Source organism: Bufo gargarizans, chromosome 3 (genome assembly GCF_014858855.1).
Source record: "Bufo gargarizans isolate SCDJY-AF-19 chromosome 3, ASM1485885v1, whole genome shotgun sequence".
Classification (NCBI taxonomy): domain Eukaryota; kingdom Metazoa; phylum Chordata; class Amphibia; order Anura; family Bufonidae; genus Bufo; species Bufo gargarizans.
The window spans coordinates 27,468,638-27,490,658 of record NC_058082.1 but is presented as its reverse complement, the minus strand read 5'-3'; the positions used below and the strand labels follow the sequence as shown (position 1 = coordinate 27,490,658).

General features: G+C 43.1%; 1 protein-coding gene across 1 annotated transcript in view; it reads right to left on the bottom strand.

Moving 5' to 3' along the window:
• Positions 1-22,021, bottom strand: part of MRE11 (MRE11 homolog, double strand break repair nuclease) — a 295,143-nt gene that overhangs the window by 80,895 nt on the left and 192,227 nt on the right. The gene's annotated exons all lie outside the window — the stretch shown is intronic.

Genomic DNA, 22,021 nt, shown 5'->3' with positions numbered 1-22,021 from the left:
CCAGAGAAAAAAATCATTAATAATTTGGTTCCTATCGTCCAGAGTTCCTCTGTTCCTTAGCAAGTAATCTTACAACGTGCCTTCTATTAAACTAGTGCCACTTAGAAACGAGATATGTAACCCCTGGGGAACACGTAACACAGGTTGAGAACCTAGCCTGTAGGCCACATTTTAGCAAATCGATTATTAAAAATAAGGACAGATCTTCATTAATGCCTTAACCTTGGTTCCTACCTGGGGTATTCTGGTTGTGTAGATATTGTAGACCCAGTGGCAAGGGAGATACCTGCTTTTGATGTACTACCGTAGTAGTATCCTCTCTCAATCTTTATTCTCAGGAGAACTAGGTTTGGCTCCAATACTATCCTATACCTCAACCCTTTTGAATTATTATGTCCGAGAGGCCCATCAACAAATTAATTAATGTCTGGTATATATGATATCCTAAAATCACCCCATTCTGGCTCATTTATGAAACACAATTACATGTGGCAATGGGAGCAGTGTCTTGGTAAGAAGTTATTGGTTATTGCTGGAGATATGGCAGAACTAAATACTTAAAGGTTGCAGCAGCAATACATCCAAAAAGTGGTGGTGCCAGCAGTGAAGGGTATCAGCCTATAACACCCCCGTCATCCAGAATTTAGTGAAGAACTGCAGCACGCTCAAGTCCTCAATGGAGAAAAATGTTGTTTATTCACCGAAACAAGGCTTTTAATGCTTGAAAAAGACCATGTAAGGTCGAAACGTCGCACTGTTTTGGTGAATAAACAACAGTTTTGCATTGAAGACTTGAGCGTGCTGCGGTTCTTCACTAAATTCTGTAGATATTGCAGCTCCCAAATACTCTATGGGCCAGATTTATCACGACTGACAGCTCACTCCACTTTAACATATGGCTAAAGTAAGTTTTAGCCAAGTCAGATTTATGATCGGCCCTTTAAGACTGTAATAAATGTGGTTTGACGGTAGCAGTTTATCCGTCAGTTAGCAGCTTTACGAAAAAGTCGCATGTTTTTATGAAAAAGTCGCAAATTCTATTAAAAAGTCTCATAAGATATGCATGGTCCTCACTGGAGTGAAATTGCGACTTTTTAAATAGTCCCAATAGCAAATCTGTCTAGAGATTCATTTACATAAGAAAACACGCCCACTTTCAGAAAACTGGGGAGCATAGTACAGAGCAGAAAAAAGTCGCAAATTTGTGCGCAGTTTTAGCGTTTGGGACTTTTTCACTCCATTATTCTGACCTGAGCTAATGATAAATCTGGCTCTATGTGTACTTTATTAAAGGAAAATATAAAATACACATATGACGTGTACATAAGGCATAGCTCACTCGTGTCCAGCGAGGTCCAGGTGTTCCGCTGTGTGGACTGTGCTCTGATGAGAAGTACAGGGCACACTATGCTGTACCAGAACATGAATTCTATTCCCTACCCAGAAGTAATAATATAGATTATGGGCTTCATTTTACTGGCATATTCTCTGTCTCAGTATGATACTATATCTATATAGTTTTACTTGGGTTCTAATACTTAAAAAAAAAAAAAAAAAAAAAGTTTTTCTATGCACTGACATATTCTGACCCCCATAACTTTTTGTCATGTCTACGGAGCTGTGTGGGGGCTCATTTTTTGTGGAGTGATCTGTAGTTTTTATGAATATCATTTTGGAGCATGTGTGACTTTTCGATCAGGTGAAGCAACAAAAAATGGCAAATCAACCATTTAGATTTTTTTTTCTATTACGGTGTTCACCGTACTGAGTAAATATTTTATAATTTGATGGCATGTTTTCAGTCATGGAGTACAAATATGGTGGGGGTCTGAACTGAAGCCACAATGCTGATGATCGGGGGCAGAAAACAGGCTACACTATGACCTCCCAGGGATATCCTCTGTTACATTTGGGGTTGCTCTGGATGATGGATATATATTAGGTCACTTGACCTCTACATACAAAAGGTGGTCAGGGACTTGCATGTCCAGTTCAGACATATTGCAGAGAGCAGCAGCTCCCTGTAAGGCTACTTTCACACTCGCGTTCGGTGCGGATCCGTCTTGTATCTGCACAGACGGATCCGCACCGATAATGCAAATGCTTGTATCCGTTTGCATTATTTCTTCAAAAAAGATCTATCCTGACTTACACTGAACGTCAATGGGGGACGGATCCGTTTTTAATTGCACCATATTAAGTCAGTGAAAACGGATCTGTCCCCATTAACTTACATTGTAAGTCAGGACGGATCCGTTTGGCTCCGCATCGTCGTTTTGGTGTCCGCCTCCAGAGCGGAATGGAGGCGGAACGGAGGAAAACTGATGCATTCTGAGCGGATCCTTATCCATTCAGAATGCATTAGGGCAAAACTGATCCGTTTTGGGCAGCTTGTGAGAGCCGTGAAACGTATGTCACAAGCGGACCCAGAAACGCCAGTGTGAAATTAGCCTAAGAAGTCAGTATGGATCACAAGCAGCTGCACTGTGTAGTAAAACTGCTTGCTTACACACAGCACCAGCGCTCATGTTTTACTTTTGTACTGCTACATCAGAGGTACAAATCTGCTGACAGATGCCCTCTAATAAGCCTTTATCAGATTGTATTCGCCTGTGCCGTGAATCACTCACATATATTTTCACCGTTTGATGATCTCTCTTCAGTTTTCATGCCTTTTGGAAGACATTGAAAAATTTTGCGCTTTTCATATTTAGAAAGGTCTCTCCTAAATTAGGCAAATCCTCTGGCAGTGCAGGGGGAGAAAAAGCTGGTCTTTGTAAATGAAGCCTAATCTCTCCTTTTAACCAAGATCTCCTGGCAATCTAATTAAGAAAACTGTCTGAGATAGGTTCCAGACATCTAACAAGATATGAGGAATAAGACAAGCGCTTTATTTTAAAAACTGGAACCTAAATGCTCATTTTACTGAAATCCTATTAATATCTCACCTGCCTAATATATTGTATTTTTTGCTTTAGAAGAAATAGGTTTTAGAGGACCTCAGATCTGATTCCCAATCTTCATCAGACCTCTGATTAAACCCCCAAATCAGACTCCAAATCTTCATCAAATCCCCAAATCAGACCCCCAATCACAACAGCCCCTGAAATCAGACCCCCAATCTTCAGGAGACCTTTAAATCAGATTCTCAATTGTCAACAGAATCTCAATCTTCATCAGACCTGATTAGAACCCCCACTCTTCATCAGATCCTCAAATCAAACCCCTAATCTTCATCAAACCCCAGAACTTCACCAGATCTAAGATCAGAACCCAATCTTAATTAGACCTCAGATCAGACCCGTAAGTAACTGAAGTAAACAAGTAAGAGCTACTAAACTGGTCCATGGATTGCAGGATAAAACTTACCAGGAAAGATTAAAGGACCTTAACATGTAGAGCTTGGAAGAAAGACGAGACAGAGGGGATATGATAGAAACTGCTAAATACATCAAGGGAATCAACAAGGTAAAAGAGGAGAGAATATTTAAAAGAAGAAAAACTGCTACAAGAGGACATAGTTTTAAATTAGAGGGGCAAAGGTTTAAAAGTAATATCAGGAAGTATTCCTTTACTGCAAGAGTAGTGGATGCATGGAATAACCTTCCTGCAGAAGTGGCAGCTGCAAATACAGTGAAGGAGTTTAAGCATGCATGGGATAGGCATAAGGCCATCCTTCATATAAGATAGGGCCAGGGGCTTATCCATAGTATTCAGTATTTTGGGCAGACTAGATGGGCCAAATGGTTCTTATCTGCCGACACATTCTATGTTTCTATGTGTAAATACTGGTTTGCGTACTTTTAAACAATAGATAAATGATTTACTGCCTGAGAAGAACGCTTAAAATAAATAATTTATTATCATAACATTAAAATTGTAGTGGTTATCCACCAACAAAACAATTCAGGCTGAGTGCAATGGAGTAGTGGACTATTAGTATAAATATCCAGCCACTATCCCCATAGTCACTAATGAGTAAAAAGATCTGTGTGTGGCGCTAGAGATACAATGTTGCCTCCACAGTTCCACCACACACACTTAGATGAACTGTATTCACTCGATGTGTATCTGTTACTCAAACAGGTCATTCAGAGCTCATGACAGTGTTCACTCGACGCGTTTCTATTCTACCCTATTCAGGGCAGCCCTTCATCAGGAGCAGAGTTGTCATCACCTAGATACAGATCGCCCATACACTTGGCGTGTCCTGTATACTGGGAAGAACAGGGAGCAGTGCTGCGCGTTGGAGACGCCACACGTGCAGCACAGCCTCCGGCTCTATGACGGCTGTGGCGCGGCTGCTCCTTTCATAGATGGGGCCACACCCATTGGGCGGAGCTACGGGCGTCAAGGACAGACTAAGAGGCATGGTAAGACCACCCCTCAATCCGCCCATCATACTGAGCAAAGCGCTCAAGTGGGCTCTCAGATTCACTGGCATAACGAGCCAACTTGTAACACAGGGAATATTAGTCCAGTATATTAACTGAAGGCAATACCAAAAGGATGTATTCTCAATAGTCTCAGAGAGAGAGAGGCAAAGCCATAATTACGGATGGAAAAATACAGCATGAGAGTGACAGAGGAATAAAGCGGCACCACGCTAGGGGATAAATGCATCAGCTAGAATATAAAGCTAGTAATAATATTATAAGTTACACATACTTAAATCAGCATAGTGAGGTGTATTAGAAGGATGTGTACAAGGACCACTAATTAGATCAAACAGGTATATGAAATAAAGTCATTTAATGTTTGCAGTGTAAAAGTCCATTGTGTTTCTTTACGTAACAATAGATTATCCACATCACCCCCTCACATGTTCAATAACCGGAAAAGTGATTCAATTTCTCTCTCCCGGATGACAATATCTCTAGCCAGGACAAGTCCTGGCTAGAGATATTTGAGAGATGTTTCCCTATACGCCTCCGAAATTCTCTCTTGGTCTTGCCAACATATTGTTTGAGGCAAATGCAAGTAGCCACATATACTACACCAACTGTCCTACAGTTTATGAAGGACCTAATGTTAAAGGTGCGGCCTGTTACGGTACATTTTACAACATCACCTTTTTTAATCGCCTTGCATGCCGCACCTGAAAGTGTCCAAAGGTTTAGTGCTCAACCAAGTGGATTCGAGTGGAGGATTGTACAGACTATGTACCAGCTTGTCCCTCAAGTTACTCCCCCTTCTGTACGTTAACAAAGGATGGTCTCCCACCAGGTGACCTACCACTGGGTCCATTTTCAAGAGTCCCCAGTGTTCATGCAATAGGTCTCGGATTTCGCTATGCGCCACATCATAGGTCCCTATAATCCGGACCATACCGTTGCTCAAATCCCGTTTTTGGGGAAATAGGAGATCATCCCTATTGCTGGCTGTTGCGTGTGTGTACGCCTCAGCAAGACATGCCCTGGGGTATCCTCTTTGAGAGAATCTTTGTTGCAAATCACCAGCAGCCCGTTTGAAATCCACCCACTCAGAGCAGTTGCACCTAGCTCTTAAATATAGGCCCTTCGGTATACCGTATTTAAGCCTGTTTGGGTGCGCACTTTCCCACCTGAGTAGGTTATTAGTGGCCGTGGGTTTGCGGTACATCTTAGTGGAGATCTTTCTCGATTTCTCAATCGTAACCAACAAATCCAGGAATGTCAAATGAGTGTCATCAATGTCACTGGTGAAACACAGGCCAAGATCATTATTTTTTAGCTGTGACACAAATTCCTGAAAGGCCACACACGTGCCATTTTACAGAATAAAGACATCGTCTATAAATCTCAGCCAGAAAAGATTAGACGATGTCCACTGATCCATTTCGTCACCAAAGACATGCTCCCTTTCCCACCAGCCCAGGTAGAGGTTGGCGAAAGTTGGGTCACATGGACTTCCCATGGCCACTCTCCTGAGCTGGTGGTAAAACCTACGGTTAAAAAGGAACACATTATGGTCCAACATGAACTCAAGTAGTTCTATCACGAGCTCATCGTGAGCTGCCAAATGTGATCCCCTCTCCTGTAAGAATGTCCTGACTGCATTACAGCACTTATCATGCGGTATAGAGCTGTAAAGTGCCTCTACATCTGGGAGAGTTTGTGTCACAGAAGACGTCCAAGACCGTCCATGGAATCTCTTACATATGATGGGAGATTCAAAACAAAAGGCCTTAAAATCTCATCCAGGTACATACTGAATTCTCTGTGAGACTCCCTACCCCTGACACTATAGGTCTGCCTTTTAGGGGACTCAGCCCTTTATGAATTTTAGGCAAGCTATAAAATGCAGCTATTACCTGGAATTCAGGTAGCAAAAAAAGAGAACTCTGTCTGATCAATGAGGTGACTCTGTATGGTCTTTTTTAAGATGTTATTCAGCTTGAGTTTAAAAACATCCATAGGATTATGGTCAATTCGCCTGTAACACAAATTGTCATCCAAAATCCGTGTGCACATACCCTCATATTTCTCCACATCCAAAATCACCACATTACCCGCTTTGTCGGAGGGTTTAATCACTATGGTGGAATCTTTTTGTAGAGTTTCAAGAGCCACCAATTCCTCCTCCGTGGGATTAGATGTGTGGGAAGTGTGCACACGGAGAGACCTCAATTTCTCTCTAATGATGGTTAAAAAAGTCGTCAAGGGGGGGGAATAATCGCTTTCTTTCCAGTATACAGGAAACGCCAAGTGTATGGGCGATCTGTATCTGGGTGATGACAACTCTGCTCCTGATTAAAGGCTGCCCTGAATAGGAAAGAATAGAAAAAGGCGTTGAGTGGACGCTACATTAGGCGGTCCGTATTATGCACAAATATAGGTCATAGTGCTTGACAGTGAGGGTATGATTAATGGTTACATGTGCAAATTAGACCCCCCCCCCCCCCCCTTCAGAGAACACTGTCATTAGCTCTGAATGACTTGTTTGAGTAAGGGTACTTTCACACTAGCGTTATTTTTTTCCGGCATAGAGTTCCATCCTAGGAGCTCTATACTGGAAAAGAACTGATCAGGCATATCCCCATGCATTCTGAATGGAGAGCGATCGGGATGCATCAGGATGTCTTCAGTTCAGTCTTTTTAACTGATCAGGCAAAAGATAAAACCGCAGCATGCTACGGTTTTATCTCCGGACAAAAAAACTGAAGACTTGCCTGAATGCCATTTTTTTCCATAGGAATGTATTAGTGTATTAGGAAAATCCCCTAATGCGCAGACCGAAAAAAGGGTGAAAAAAAAAATGCTGTATCTGTTTTGCCGGATGACACCGGAAAGACGGATCCGGCATTTCAATACATTTTTCTGACTGATCAGGCTTTTTTCAGACTGTTCAGGATCCTGATCAGTCTTACAAATGCCATCAGTTAACATACGTTTTGCCGGCGACGGAACTGCTTTTCGGATCACTCTGCCGCAAGTGTGAAAGTAGCCTTACAGATACACATCGTGAATACAGTGTAAGTGTGTGTGGTGGAACTGTGGAGGCAACATTGTATCTCTAGCGCCACACACAGATCTTTTTACTCATTAGTGACTATGGGGATCGTGGCTGGATATTTATACTAATAGTTTACTACCCCATTGCACTCAGCCTGAATTGTTTTGCTGGCGGGCAGCCACTACAATTTTAATATTATGATAATAAATTAATTATTTTAAGCGTTCTCACATCAGACCCCCAAACTCCATCAGATCTCAGATCAGAACCCAATCGTGATTAGACCTCAGATCAGACACCCAATCTTCATCAGACAAAAAATAAAAGAATTTACCTCTCCTGCTCCAGACAGCGCATCACTTGAGAGACACAGCACACTCTTCCTGCTGCGCTGCACTGTGATGCTTACGCGCACCACATCCTGATGCTGTACGCAGTCAGAACACTGCGCCTGGAGAAGACCGGGGAGCGGTGAGTAATACAGTCCTGGCCGCAACTGTTGGCACCCCTGAAATTTTTCCAGAAAATAAAGTATTTCTCCCAGACAATTATTGCAATTACACATGTTTTGTTATACACATTTATTTCCTTTGTGTGAATTGGAACACAAAAAAGCTGAGAAAAAAATGCAAATTGGACAAAAACACAGGTGGGACACCTTTTTTTCAAAATTGTGGGTAAACAACTTCGTTTCAAGCATGTGATGCTCGTTCAACCTCCCACGTGGCAAGTAACAAGTGTGAGCAAAATAAAAAATTACACCTGAAACCAGTTAAAAAGGGGAGAAGTTGACTCAATCTTTGCCTTGAGTGTCTGTCACACTAAGCATGGAGAACAGAAAGAGAAGAAGAGAACTGTCTGAGGACTTAAGAACCAAAATTGTGGAAAAACATCAACAATCTCAAGGCTACAAGTCCATCTCCAGATATCTTGATGTTCCTTTGTCCTCGATGCACAACATAATCAAGAAGTTTCCAACCTATGGCATTGGACGTGGACGGAAGAGAAAATTGATGAAAAGTTGCAACGCAGGATAGTCCAGATGGTGGATAAGCAGTGCCAAACAAGTTCCAAAGAAATTCAAGCTGTCCTGCAGGCTCAGGGAGCAGTGTCAGCATGAATTGTCCGTCAACATTTGAATAAAATGAAACACTATGGCAGGAGACCAAGGAGGACCCCACTGCTGACACAGAGACATAAAAAAGCTAGACTGTAGCTTGCCAAAATGTACGTGAACAAGCCAAAATTCTTCTGGGAAAACATCTTGTGGACAGATGAGACCAAGATAGAGCTTTTTGGTAAAGCACATAAGCCTACTGTTTATCGAAAACAGAGTGAGGCATACAAAGAAAAGAACACAGTACCTACAGTCAAATTTGGTGGAGGTTCAAAGATGTTTTGCGGTTGTTTTGCTGCCTCTGGCACTGGGCGCCTTGACTGTGTGGAAGGCATCATGAAATCTAAGGATTACCAAAGGATTTTGGGTCGCAATGTAGGGCCCAGTGTCAGAAAGCTGGGTTTGTGTCCTAGGTCAGCAGGACAATGACCCCAAACAAACTTCAAGAAGCACCCAGAAATGGATGGGAACAAAGTGCTGGAGAGTTCTGAAGTGGCCAGCAATGAGTCTGGATCTAAATCCCATTGAACACCTGTGGAGAGATCTTAAAAGTGCTGTTGGGAGAATGCACCCTTCAAATATGAGAGACCTGGAGCAGGTTGCAAAAGAAGAGTGGTCCAAAATTCCAGTCGAGAGGTGTAAGAAGCTTGTTATGGTTATGATAGTAGAGATTTGTACGGCCCATTTTTTTGAAATTTGTGTGAAATTATATCATTTTTGGCTTTTTTTCCCTCCTGTTTTTTGTGTTGTTTCAATACACACAAAAGAAATAAACAAGTGTATAACAAAGCATGTGTCATTGCAATAATTTTCTGTGAGAAATACTTCCTTTTCTGGAAAAATTTTAGGGGTGCCAACACTGGCGGCCAAGACTGGGTGTGAGCGCTAGCAGCACTACACTCAACGCTCCCTAGCCCTAATGTACTAATAAGCTCTTTAGTATTCGCTTTATATGATGCACTGACATTTTCCCCCCTTTTTTGGGTAAATAAAGCCTTATAAAGTCTTATAAAACGAAAAATACGGTACTTTGGGACACAGTGTGCGGTGTAGATCTAAAACTGGGTAAAGTAAAGTTACCAGTAAGAATACGGTACTGCAGATACCAGGAGAACAGGCGGCAGAGGGTGCACCAGCATTCGCTCTCTTTCACTGCAAGCTATGAAGAGGTTTCATAATGCAATATGCTGCCAATTGCCATCCGCAGACGCGCTGTATGTTGCCATGACAGAGTAAGCGCTGATTACAAGTAATGCCTACGTTACTTACGAGCACACAGCATTTCCAGTCTAAGCGCCTTCCCAATAAACAAATGCACTCAGGAGTCATTAGCGAGAGAACAGTACATTGCAATTAGGAACGGATCGGTATGTTCATAGGCTTTACATTAGTCCCACGGGAACATTTCTAAAGGGGAATGCATCACCGAAAGGTTTATTCTGCCTGTTTAACCAGATAGCGAAACATAACCTTTTTTCCAATCTGTTTTGATTTTCTAATTGCAGATTTTTTTAAGGACTTGCCTGAGCTGTCCTTAGGGTCCTTTCACACTAGCGGTTTTCTTTTCCAGCATAGAATAGAGTTCCGTCCTAGGGGCTCTATACCGGAAAAGAACTGATCAGTTTTATCCCCATGCATTCTGAATGGAGAGTAATCCGATCAGGATGCATCAGGATGTCTTCAGTTCAGTCAATTTGACCGATCAGGCAAAAGAGAAAACCGCAGCATGCTACGGTTTTATCTCCGGCGAAATAAAACTGAAGACTTGCCTGAATGCCAGAGACGGCATTTTTACATAGGAATGTATTAGTATTACCGGATCGGTCCTTCTGGTCTGCGCATGCGCAGACTGAAAAAAAGGTGAAAAAAGTTAATGCTGGATCCGTTTTGCCGGATGACACCGGAAAGACGGATCCGGCATTTCAATGCATTTTTGGGACAGAACAGGCATTTTTAAGACTGATCAGGATCCTGATCAGTCTTGCTAATGCCATCGGTTGGCATACGTTTTGCCGGATCCGGCAGGCAGTTCCGGCGACGGAACTGCTTGCCGGATCTCTCTGCCGCAAGTGTGAAAGTAGCCTTAGCAGCCTTTAGAAATATGCTTTACAGCAGCCACATGGGCCATAGACACAATGATCAGGAGGGGACCTATGGCATGTGACAGTTTTCTAGGCATGCTCTGTGGAAAGCATGGAGTGGAAAGCCATTTCGGTGACTCCGCACTGCAAAAAAGCTAAATTTTTTTTTTTGCAGAGTGGACGGTTCGCTGACCCACTCAAGTTAAATTAGTCTGGCGAATACGCAAAAAGCAGCAATTCTGGAATGTTTTCATGGTTTTCTTTGACGGTGTTCACCGTAGGGGATACATTACATGATGATTGCACAGTGTGGATTGTTACAGATGCGGGAATACCAAATATGTGAAGGAGATATTATTTTTGCTATTTTTTTCCACTGAAAAGCATTTTTTCAATGGAAAAAAACTGTATTTTTTATTTTATTAACCATTTCAAAGTCTCACAACTATTAGTATACTATTATAATTCTATTATAGGCGATCTCTTCTAAAATACTTTGCATTATTCCTGTAGTGCAAAGTTTTTTAATGTCAGTGCTAAACTGACATTCACCAGCAGGCTGCAACAGCGGGTCGCAGCCTGCTGGGATACGCTAGAGGCTGGTTTTTACTAGGCCCTGGCCTACCTGCACCTACTTCAGCACCCCACTTCCTCTGTAACCACTTAAAATCCCTGGATCAGCACTGCTGGACGGGCAGCCTATAAGGAGGAGCTGGTGGCACAGCCCAATAGGCAATGGAGACAAAGGAAACTAGCTCGCCCTGTCTAAGTGCCTAGTAGTGATGAGCGGCAGGGGCAATATTCGAATTCACGATATTTCGCGAATATTTGGGCGAATATTCGCCATAGATTCGAGAATTCTCCAGGCATTATTTTCTTGATTGCGAAAATTTGCATAAAATTTGCATTTAACCCCTTAAGCCCCCCTTGTGCCCTGGTACTTAAGGACACAGGGCGTACATGTACGCCCTGTGCATTTTCAATCACCGCCGCGCGGCCGGCGGCGATCGGAACCCCGTGCCTGCTCAAATCATTGAGCAGGCACTTGGGGCAAATGCGTCGGGGGGTCCGGTGACCCCCCCATGTATGCGATCGCAGAAAACCGCAGGTCAATTCAGACCTGCGGTTTTCTGCGTTTCCGGGTTATTCGGGTCTCTGAAGACCCGATAACCCGGAACAGGATGGTGATGGTGGTGTGATTTCACTCCACCAATCACCATCCAGCGATCCTGAGTGGTGATGGTGACATCACCACTCAGGATCGCTTTCTGATTGGTCTGTGGGCGGTCCGGCGGCAGATTCAAAAGAGGCAGGCGCCCCTCTCCTCCTCCTTTTGTGTTCCGGAGCCGGAGGAGAGAGGAGCTGCCTGCACGTGTCTGCTGCCACCGCTGCCTGCACCCGATCTGTGCCCCCCCAGGACCCGATCTCTGCCCCCAGCACCCCATCAGGTACATAGGGACAGCTAGGGAAAGTTTGGTTTAGGCAGGGAAAAAAAAAGGGAAAGGTAGTTTTTTTGAACTTTTATTGCATCACCCCAGTTAGGGTGTCTGGGGTCCACAGCACAGCTGTGTGACCCTAGACCCCCCAGGGGTGCTGCCACTTGCCCCCCCCCCCCCCACCTTTTTTGGGGTGCTTTTTTTTTTTTTTTTTTTTTTGGAGTTCGCTGACTGTGGCCGGCACTGAGCGTCCGGCCACTGTTAGCGCATCGCACACCCCACCGCTGATCAACTTCGGACGGTTGATCAGCAGTTTTGAATTTTTTTTCCCCACATTTTTTGCCCTTTTTTTAGTTAGTTTATTTATTTTTTCTGTTAGTTTTAGGGTGAGTTCGTGAACACCCGTGCCCCCTCACACACGCACACCAAATAAAGAGTTACACACACGCACATATACACGCAGACACACACTCCCCTATGGCCCGCCGGACGTTCTCGGCCGAGGAGGCATATGCCCAGCTTGCCTCCGAGTCCGAGAGTCCCAGTGAGGATGAGGATGACCCCACATTCCTGTTGTCATCCGCATCCTCCTCATCATCTAGCGATGATGATGAGCCCCCAAGGCGGCGGAGACGCCGCCAGGCGGAGCAAGGGGACCGCCATGTTAGGGACCCTGTGGCCCACACTAGTACGAGCAGCTCTGGGGCTCGTACTGGTTTCCCGGCCCACCATTTAAATCCACCGGAGCACCCTGCCGGTGAACTTGTCTGGTGTAGCCCAGAGCGATACGAGCCCGTGATTCCCGATTTCGTAGGCCAATCAGGAATCCAGATTTCCACAGTGGGCTACACTGAATATGACTTTTTTTGTCATTTTTTCAGTGACCCACTGGTAAATCTGATGGTGGAGCAGACGAATCTGTACGCCCAACAGTTCATCGCTCAACACCCGGGCTCCTTTTTGGCCAGGCCCGGTGGCTGGACGCCGGTCAGTGCAGCCGAAATGAGGAAATTTTGGGGCCTCGTGCTGCATATGGGCCTGGTCAAGAAACCCAGTGCCAGGCTGTACTGGAGTGGGGACGTCCTATATCAGACCCCACTTTACAGTACGGTTATGACACGCTCCCGGTTTGAGGCCATCCGGAAATGTCTGCATTATTCCGATAATGCAGCATGTCCACCCCGAGGTGATCCTGCCCATGACCGTCTGTACAAGATACGGCCGGTCATCGATCACTTTGGGGCCAAATTCATGGAGGCCTATGTACCTGGAAGGGAGGTCGTGGTTGATGAGTCTCTCATTGCGTTCAAGGGGAGACTCATTTTCCGCCAGTATGTGCCCTCCAAGCGGGCGAGGTATGCGTGAAGCTATACAAAATTTGTGAGAGTACCTCAGGGTACACTTACAAATTTCGTGTATACGAGGGGCGAGATTCCCGGATTCAACCCCCAGAATGTCCCCCCACTCTGGGTGTTACCGGGAAACTTGTGTGGGACCTTATGCACCCACTGCTGGATAAGGGTTACCACTTGTACGTGGATAACTTTTATACCAGTATCCCCTTGTTCCAGTCCCTTGCCGCCAGATCCACGTCCGCTTGTGGGACCGTGCGGAAAAATCAACGCGGCCTCCCTGCCCACCCCCTCCAGGTACCTATCCCCAGGGGTGAGACCCGTGCCCTTACCACTGGAAACCTGTTGCTGGTCAGGTATAAGGACAAGAGGGATGTCCTTATGCTGTCCACAATTCATGGTAACGGCATCACCCCTGTCCCTGTGCGAGGTACCGCGGCAACGGTCCTCAAGCCCGATTGTATCGTCGCCTACAATCGGTATATGGGAGGAGTTGATCTCTCGGATCAAGTCCTCAAGCCATATAACGCCATGCGCAAAACCCGGGCATGGTACAAAAAAGTTGCGGTCTACTTGGTACAGGTTGCCATGTACAACTCTTTTGTACTATCCCGAAGCGCTGGCAGCACAGGGACATTCCTCCAGTTCTATGAGGCAGTCCTCAAGGCCCTGATCTTTTCGGACCGGGAAAGAGCAGGCCGGAGTACCTCGGGAACTGTAGGCGCCCGGATCGTCCCTGGCCAACACTTTCCAGGTGTGGTCCCCCATACTGGAAAGAAGGGACGAACCCAAAAAAAGTGCAGAGTGTGTCGCAGGAGGGGGATACGGAAGGACATGACTACTCAGTGCGACACATGCCCCGATCATCCGGGCCTCTGCATTGACGGTTGCTTCAGGGAGTATCACACTTCCATGGAGTACTAAATTTATATCCCAATTTAGCACTGACATCGGATAAAAAAAAAATGGTTCTCAGACTTGACACCCAAAAAAACTAAAATAATTTATTAAAAGTAGACATAGGTATTGCCGCGTCGGTAATAATCTCCTCTATAAAAATGCCCCATGATTAACACGGTCCAGAAAAAAAAAAAAAAAGGTGCAAAAATAGGTTTTTTTTGTCACCTTACATAATAAAAAGTTTCATAGCAAGCGATCAAAAAGTCATATAGCCCCCAAATTAGTGCCAATAAAACCGTCATCTCATCCCGCAAAAAATGAGCCCCCACATAAGATAATCAGATAAAAAAAAAAATAGAAAATGACTCAGACTTTAGAGATACAAAATTTTTTTTAGGGTATCAAAAAGGATAATATAGTCTAAAACCTAAATAATTGTAAAAAAAAGTTGACTTATTAGGTATCGCCGCGTCCGTAAGAATCTCCTCTATAAAAATACCCCATGACCCAACCCCCCAGATTAACAGTAAAAAAAAAAAAAAAAATAGGTGCAAAAAAATATTTTTTTTGTCACCTTACATAACAAAAAGTTTAATAGCAAGCGATCAAAAAGTCATATAGCCCCCAAAATAGTGCCAATAAAACCGTCCGCTCATCCCGCAAAAAATGAGCCCCCACATAAGATAATTGGCTAAAAGAAAATAAAAAAATGACACTTAGACTTTAGAGATACCCAAAAAAAATGTTGTATCAAAAAAGATAATATAGTCAAAAACCTAAATAATTGTAAAAAAAAAAAGTAGACTTATTAGATATTGCCGCGTCCGTAAGAATCTCCTCTATAACAATATCCCATGACCTAACTACCCAGATTAACACGGTTAAAAAAAAAAAAAAAAAAAACGGTGCCAAAACCGCTATTTTTGGCACTTTTCCATTTCAGTCCGTTTTTTCCGGTAACAAAACAAGGGTTAACAACCAAACAAAAGTAAAAATTTATTACCCTGATACTGCAGTTTACAGAAACGCCACATTTGTGGTCGTAAACTGCTGTATCCGTAAAAGGGAGGCCGCAAAAGGAAAGGACCGACATGGTTTCTGGAAGGCCGATTTTGATGGCCTTTTTTATTGACACCATATCCCTTTTGAAGCCCCCCTGATGCCCCCCTAGAGTAAAAACTCCCTAAAATTGACCCCATCTAAGAAACTACACCCCTCAAGGTATTCAAAAATGATTATACAAACTTTATTAACCCTTTAGGTGTTCCTCAACAGTTAATGGCAAATGGAGATGAAATATCAGAATTTCAATTTTTGGTAACCTTGCCTCACAAAAATGTAATATAGAGCAACCAAAAATTATATTTGCCCTAAAAATACTCCCCCAAAAAATGCCACCTTATCCCGTAGTTTCCAAAATGGGGTCACTTTTAGGGAGTTTCGACTCCAGGGGTGCATCAGGGGGGTTGAAACAGGACACGGTGTAAATAAACCGGTCCATAAAAATCAGCCCTCCAAAAACCAAACGGCGCACCTTTCACTCTATGCCCCGCTGTGTGGCCGTACAGTAGTGTACGGCCACATATTGGGTGTTTCTGTAAACGGCAGAGTCAGGGTAATAAAGATACAGTCTTATTTGGCTGTTAACCCTTGCTTTGTTAGTGGAAAACATGGGTTAAAATGGAAAATAAGGCAAATAAATGAAATTTTCAAATTTCATCCCCATTTGCCAATAACTCTTGTGCAACATCTAAAGGGTTAACGACGTATGTAAAACCAGTTTTGAATACCTTGAGGGGTGTAGTTTCTTAGATGGGGTCACTTTTAGGGAGTTTCTACTCCAGGGGTGCATCAGGGGGCTTCAAATGGGACATGGTGTAAATAAACCAGTCCATAAAAATCAGCCCTCCAAAAACCACACGGCGCACCTTTCACTCTACGCCCCGCTGTGTGGCCGTACAGTAGTTTGCGGCCACATATTGGGTGTTTCTGTAAACGGCAGAGTCAGGGCAATAAAGATACAGTCTTGTTTGGCTGTTAACCCTTCATTTGTTAGTGGAAAACATGGGTTAAAATGGAAAATAAGGCAAAAAAAGAAATTTTCTAATTTCATCCCCATTTGCCAATAACTCTTGTGCAACACCTAAAGGGTTAACGACGTATGTAAAACCAGTTTTGAATACCTTGAGGGGTGTAGTTTCTTAGATGGGGTCACTTTTAGGGAGTTTCTACTCTAGGGGTGCATCAGGGGGCTTCAAATGGGACATGGTGTAAATAAACCAGTCCATAAAAATCAACCTTCCAAAAACCATACGGCGCACCTTTCACTCTACGCCCCGCTGTGTGGCCGTACAGTAGTTTGCGGCCACATATTGGGTGTTTCTGTAAACGGCAGAGTCAGGGCAATAAAGATACAGTCTTGTTTGGCTGTTAACCCTTGATTTGTTAGTGGAAAACATGGGTTAAAATGGAAAATAAGGCAAAAAAAGAAATTTTCTAATTTCATCCCCATTTGCCAATAACTCTTGTGCAACACCTAAAGGGTTAACGACGTATGTAAAACCAGTTTTGAATACCTTGAGGGGTGTAGTTTCTTAGATGGGGTCACTTTTAGGGAGTTTCTACTCTAGGGGTGCATCAGGGGGCTTCAAATGGGACATGGTGTAAATAAACCAGTCCATAAAAATCAACCTTCCAAAAACCATACGGCGCACCTTTCACTCTACGCCCTGCTGTGTGGCCGTACAGTAGTTTACGGCCACATATTGGGTGTTTCTGTAAACTGCAGAGTCAGGGCAATAAAGATACACAGTCTTGTTTGGCTGTTAACCCTTGCTTTGTTAGTGGAAAAAATGGGTAAAAATGAAATATTAGACAGAAAAATGAAATTCTCAAATTTCATCCCCATTTGCCAATAACTCTTGTGCAACACCTAAAGGGTTAACAACATATGTAAAATCACTTTTGAATACCTTGAGGGGTGTAGTTTCTTAGATGGGGTCATTTTTGGGTGGTTTCTATTATGTAAGCCTCGCAAAGCGACTTCAGACCTGAAATGGTCCCTAAAAATTTAGTTTTTGTAAATTTCAGAAAAATTTCAAGATTTGCTCCTAAACTTCTAAGCCTTATAACATCCCCAAAAAATAAAATATCATTCCCAAAATAATTCACACATGAAGTAGACATATGGGGAATGTAAAGTCATCACAATTTTTGGGGGTATTACTATGTATTACAGAAGTAGAGAAACTGAAACTTTGAAATTTGCTAATTTTTTTAATTTCTTGTTAAATTTGGTATTTTTTGGTGCAAAAAAAATATTTTTTGGACTTAATTTTACTAGTGTCATGAAGTACAATATGTGACGAAAAAACAATGTCAGAACGGCCTGGATAAGTCAAAGCGTTTTAAAGTTATCAGCACTTAAAGTGACACTGGTCAGATTTGCAAAAAATGGCCTGGTCCTAAGGTGTAAAAAGGCTGTGTCCTTAAGGGGTTAAATTTTCGCATAAAAATTTGCCTGAACTGGTATTTTCCCAAAAATCGAATATTCGCAATTACGAATATATTTAGCGATTTTCGAAATATTCGCGAATTCTCGAAGTGCCGATATTCGCGATTAAAATTTGCAATTCGAATATTCGTGATCAACACTAGTGCCTAGGTGCTGCAGTTGTGATTGACTTCAGCATCTAGGGGGAGAAACAAGCAGGATCAAAGTTATCTCAAATCCTGGCTGTTACAGCAGGAGCCCAGCTGTCAGTCAGTGCAGCACTTCCTTTGCAATCATAGTTCCTGTGCTCGCATGACCAACACGATGTAACTGTATGACAAAGAAAATTAATGCAAGCCACATCATCTTATGCATTTATTCCAGGTCCTCCACACTGTGCATTGCTATTTTGTTATGCAACTGCTATGTTCACATGTAATGTGCCTGGTTCACCAGCAGGTGGCAGCAAACACGGCAGAGCTGTATGTAGATAGAGTGGAACTTACCATTCCATTCTAACCCCCCTCTGGAGAGAAGTGGGCGAATCCTACGTCCTGCAGAAAGGGTGGGGCAGAAGTTCTAGTCAGTCTAGCCTACCCCTTGCTAGGGGACAGGTGTGCAGGGGCACGTCTCTGCTGGCAATGGAGGCCAAAGCTTGAAGCCTCAGGAGCCAGGTGAAAAGTTCCCTGGCATAACCTAGAGTCAGACTACCAAGTGAAGTGCAGCATACAGAAGAAGATGAGTTATACAGCCAGCCTGTCAGTACAGCAGAGTCAGAGAGAAACAGTTATAGCAGAGTGGAGTTTGCCTGCCAGTTTAATGCTAAAGCCTGCTGGGACCAAGACAAAGCCTATAAACCATTTTGGAGAACATTTATGCAAAGTAAAGCTGCTGTTCAACTACATACAAGGTCTGGACACAAGTTCTTACTTAACCCCTCAATTATTCCATTTATTTATTGCTTCAAAGCCACAGCATGGGATCCAGCAGTGTCCAGGTAGGAGCACCGTGACACACATAAAGAGACATTTTAGGCCGCACTATACCCCTCGGCATTTCCTACACCTGGAACACGTTATATAGAGGGCCCTAGGGGCAGGCGACTGTTGCAGTTCTCCGCTGGTTAAATGGGTTGTCCTCCGTCCCACTGAAGTGAATGGGGATTGAGAAGCTGTAGTTACACTGCTCACCGCAGCAATGTCGATGGAGAGCAGATAAACAGTGTAGACTTGATAACTGCAATGCTTGTACAGGGCCTGCGTTCTCTTCATACAGCTGATCGTCAGGGGTGCCAACAATGGCGCCCCCGCTCATCTGATATTGATGACTTATCCTGAAGATAGGTCATCAATATAGGAAAAACAGAGAACCCTTTTTATATGGAGTAATGGGCATCTGGATCATAGGGGTAGTTTGCCTTCTTCTGGATCAACACAGTAGGATTATAGGTTGGACTTGAAGGATCTGCGTCTTTCTCCAACAACTACGTACTGTAGCTATATAGAATACTGTTGAATTTCAATTGCACTCAGTACCCGGGCCAACAATGAGTTAATCTATGGAAATCACCAACGACAGGCAGAGATTGAAGTAGCGGCTAATTCAACGATTAAGGGCAGAATTGGAATGAACTGTGTGAAGGGGATGAAATGTGCATGATTAAACCTTAGCCGGCTGATGAATGGATAATACACTATTAGTATAACTGGCAGCAGATCTCACCGGTAAGATGGCATATGCCGGGGCTCCTGGGAAGGCTTGTTGACAGATATGATTACAGCAGCGTGCCCGATTACATAATCACTACACAATGAGAAAAAAGAAAAAAAAAAATCACAAAAGACCTGGTCAGCTTTATTTTACTGGAGGTCTCCGAATCGAGAGCGGACCAGATGGAAGGAAAGGACACACGCATCAGAAAAAGTGATTAACAAGCAAATGGAAATCTTTGAGAAAAGACGGGTGAGGACACAAGGTAGTTAAAGATTGGAGGTGAAGGTGCGAAGCAGGACAATCAGAACTTTTGTTCTTCCGTATATAGCAGAGAACTCTGAAAAACTCTGTCTGCTTTAACCCTTAGGATACCGGAGGTTTTTTCCGCTTTTAGCGTTTTCATTTTTCTTCCCCATCTTTCTTGAGCCATAACTTTTTTATTTATCCGTTGACATAGCTGTATGAGGGCTTTGTTTTTGAGGGACAAGTTGTACTTTCTAATGCCACCATATAATAAACAATGAAGACAACACTGGAGAATGTTGCGCTCATCCACAAGAAGCCGGGAGTCCGAACCTCGCCCTGAACCTTGGCGCACAGCAAGTCTCAGAATGAAGAGAAAAACGGTCCAGCCTAGCTGGACCGTTTTTCTCTTCATTCTGGGATATAATAAACAATAGTATACAAATATACAATGTAGTGGCAAGCGGGGAAAAAAAATCCAAATGGGGTGAAATTAGGAGAAAAAAACGCAATTCCTCCACCTTTTTTACGGGTTTTGTTCCCACTGCGTTCCCTTTGTGGCAAAACTAACCTGTGCCCTTCATTCTCTGAGTCAGTACGATTACAACTGTACCCCACATGTATAGGTTTTTAATGTCTGAATAGTGTAAAAAGAAATGTAAGCTTTTAAAAAAAAAATATTTTTAACATCACTATATTCTGCCCCCCATAACTTTTTTATCTAGTTCTATCTATGTTGGAGAATCAGGATTAGATCTGAGAGTCAGCCATGCTGTATCAAGCAGACTTGTGATGTGCCCTAGTGGTAGGAGGTAAGAGTTTTAAGTAATGGATTAAAGGGTCATGACGTAAGGGTGAACTTGAGAAAGTAAATGGTATATGTATTAATGGTAGACGTCTTGGCTGGAATAAATGTACTTGGAGCAGTTTATTGAAATGTTTATGATTATGTTTGACCGTTGGTGTTGGGATAGGTAATAAATAAGGATGACCAATTCAAGTGTTAATGGTCCATATGTCTCCTTGGAGAAGGAGGATGGGGACAAGGACTAAGGTTCGAGAATATTAATGAATGACCCAAGGGAACACATTATTTATGCATGACGTGTTACGATAAGAAACTTGTCCAATTGAAAGTCGGTGAAGGCGTAACTTGAACAGTAAAATATTTGTGATGACATATGTTATGTATAATAATGATGAAGGGAGGTAATCTGTGTGTAAACATTGATGTCTATCGACTGCGACATACTGCGGAAAACTTGAATTATAATACTAATTATTCCTTTGTTCTTTGGGGTATAAAAGACCGTGTTTGGGGACATAGAATAAACACTGCCTTTTTGCCCTGCTGCGCCACACTTTCATTTATGCCATATTCTAACTGACTTTTATATTTATTTCGATGCTGTCTTACTGCTCTTGTCTCGGAATCTTTTCAAGAAGAAGTCGTCTTAAGAAGTTTTGTGTTTCTGCGGCCAATTTCCAACAATCTACTGAGCTGTGTGGGGGCGCATTTTTTGCGGGACAATCTGTAGTTTTTTATTAATACCATTCTGGAGTGTGTGTGACTTTTTGATCACATTTTATGACATTTTTGGGGGGTAAAAGAAGCAATGAAAAAATGGAAAATTGGCCATTTTGACTCTTTTCCGTTACGCCATTCGCCATATTGGAAAAATATTTTTATGTTTTAATTGTACGGGCGTTTTTGGACGCAGTAATGCCCATGATGTTTATATATTTTTATTCTACGGAAAAACGGGGAGGGAGAGTGATTAAAACGTTTATATTAAAGTAAATTTTTTTTACTATTTTTTATGACTTTGAAGCTCGCATTTCAGCCTACCAAATTAATTTTTTATTCTGAACAATCTTGGATCTTTTAGATCCATTATTTGTACAGAATTGCTAATGTCTTAGGTTGGCCTGCCACCTGCTGGACAAAATAAGCAGTGCAGCTTCAATATCCTTGGCCTCTTCAGAGAGAGCCAGCGCATTAAATTCAATTACCGGCATCCTCATTGATCGCAGAGCGCGAGTCTTCCAGGTTTTTCACCACCCTTTAGATGCTGTAATCTCACTTGATCACTGCATCTAAAGGCTTTAATGACTGCAAATGGCATTATTGCCGGTTGCGGTCATTAGCTGCGGGTCTCTGCTGTTTGAAACCAGCCAGCTTGACGCCAGCTGCACGCACTGGTAGGGAAGGGGCTAAGAGGCATTCCAATTTCCATTCTGTAAAAATAGAA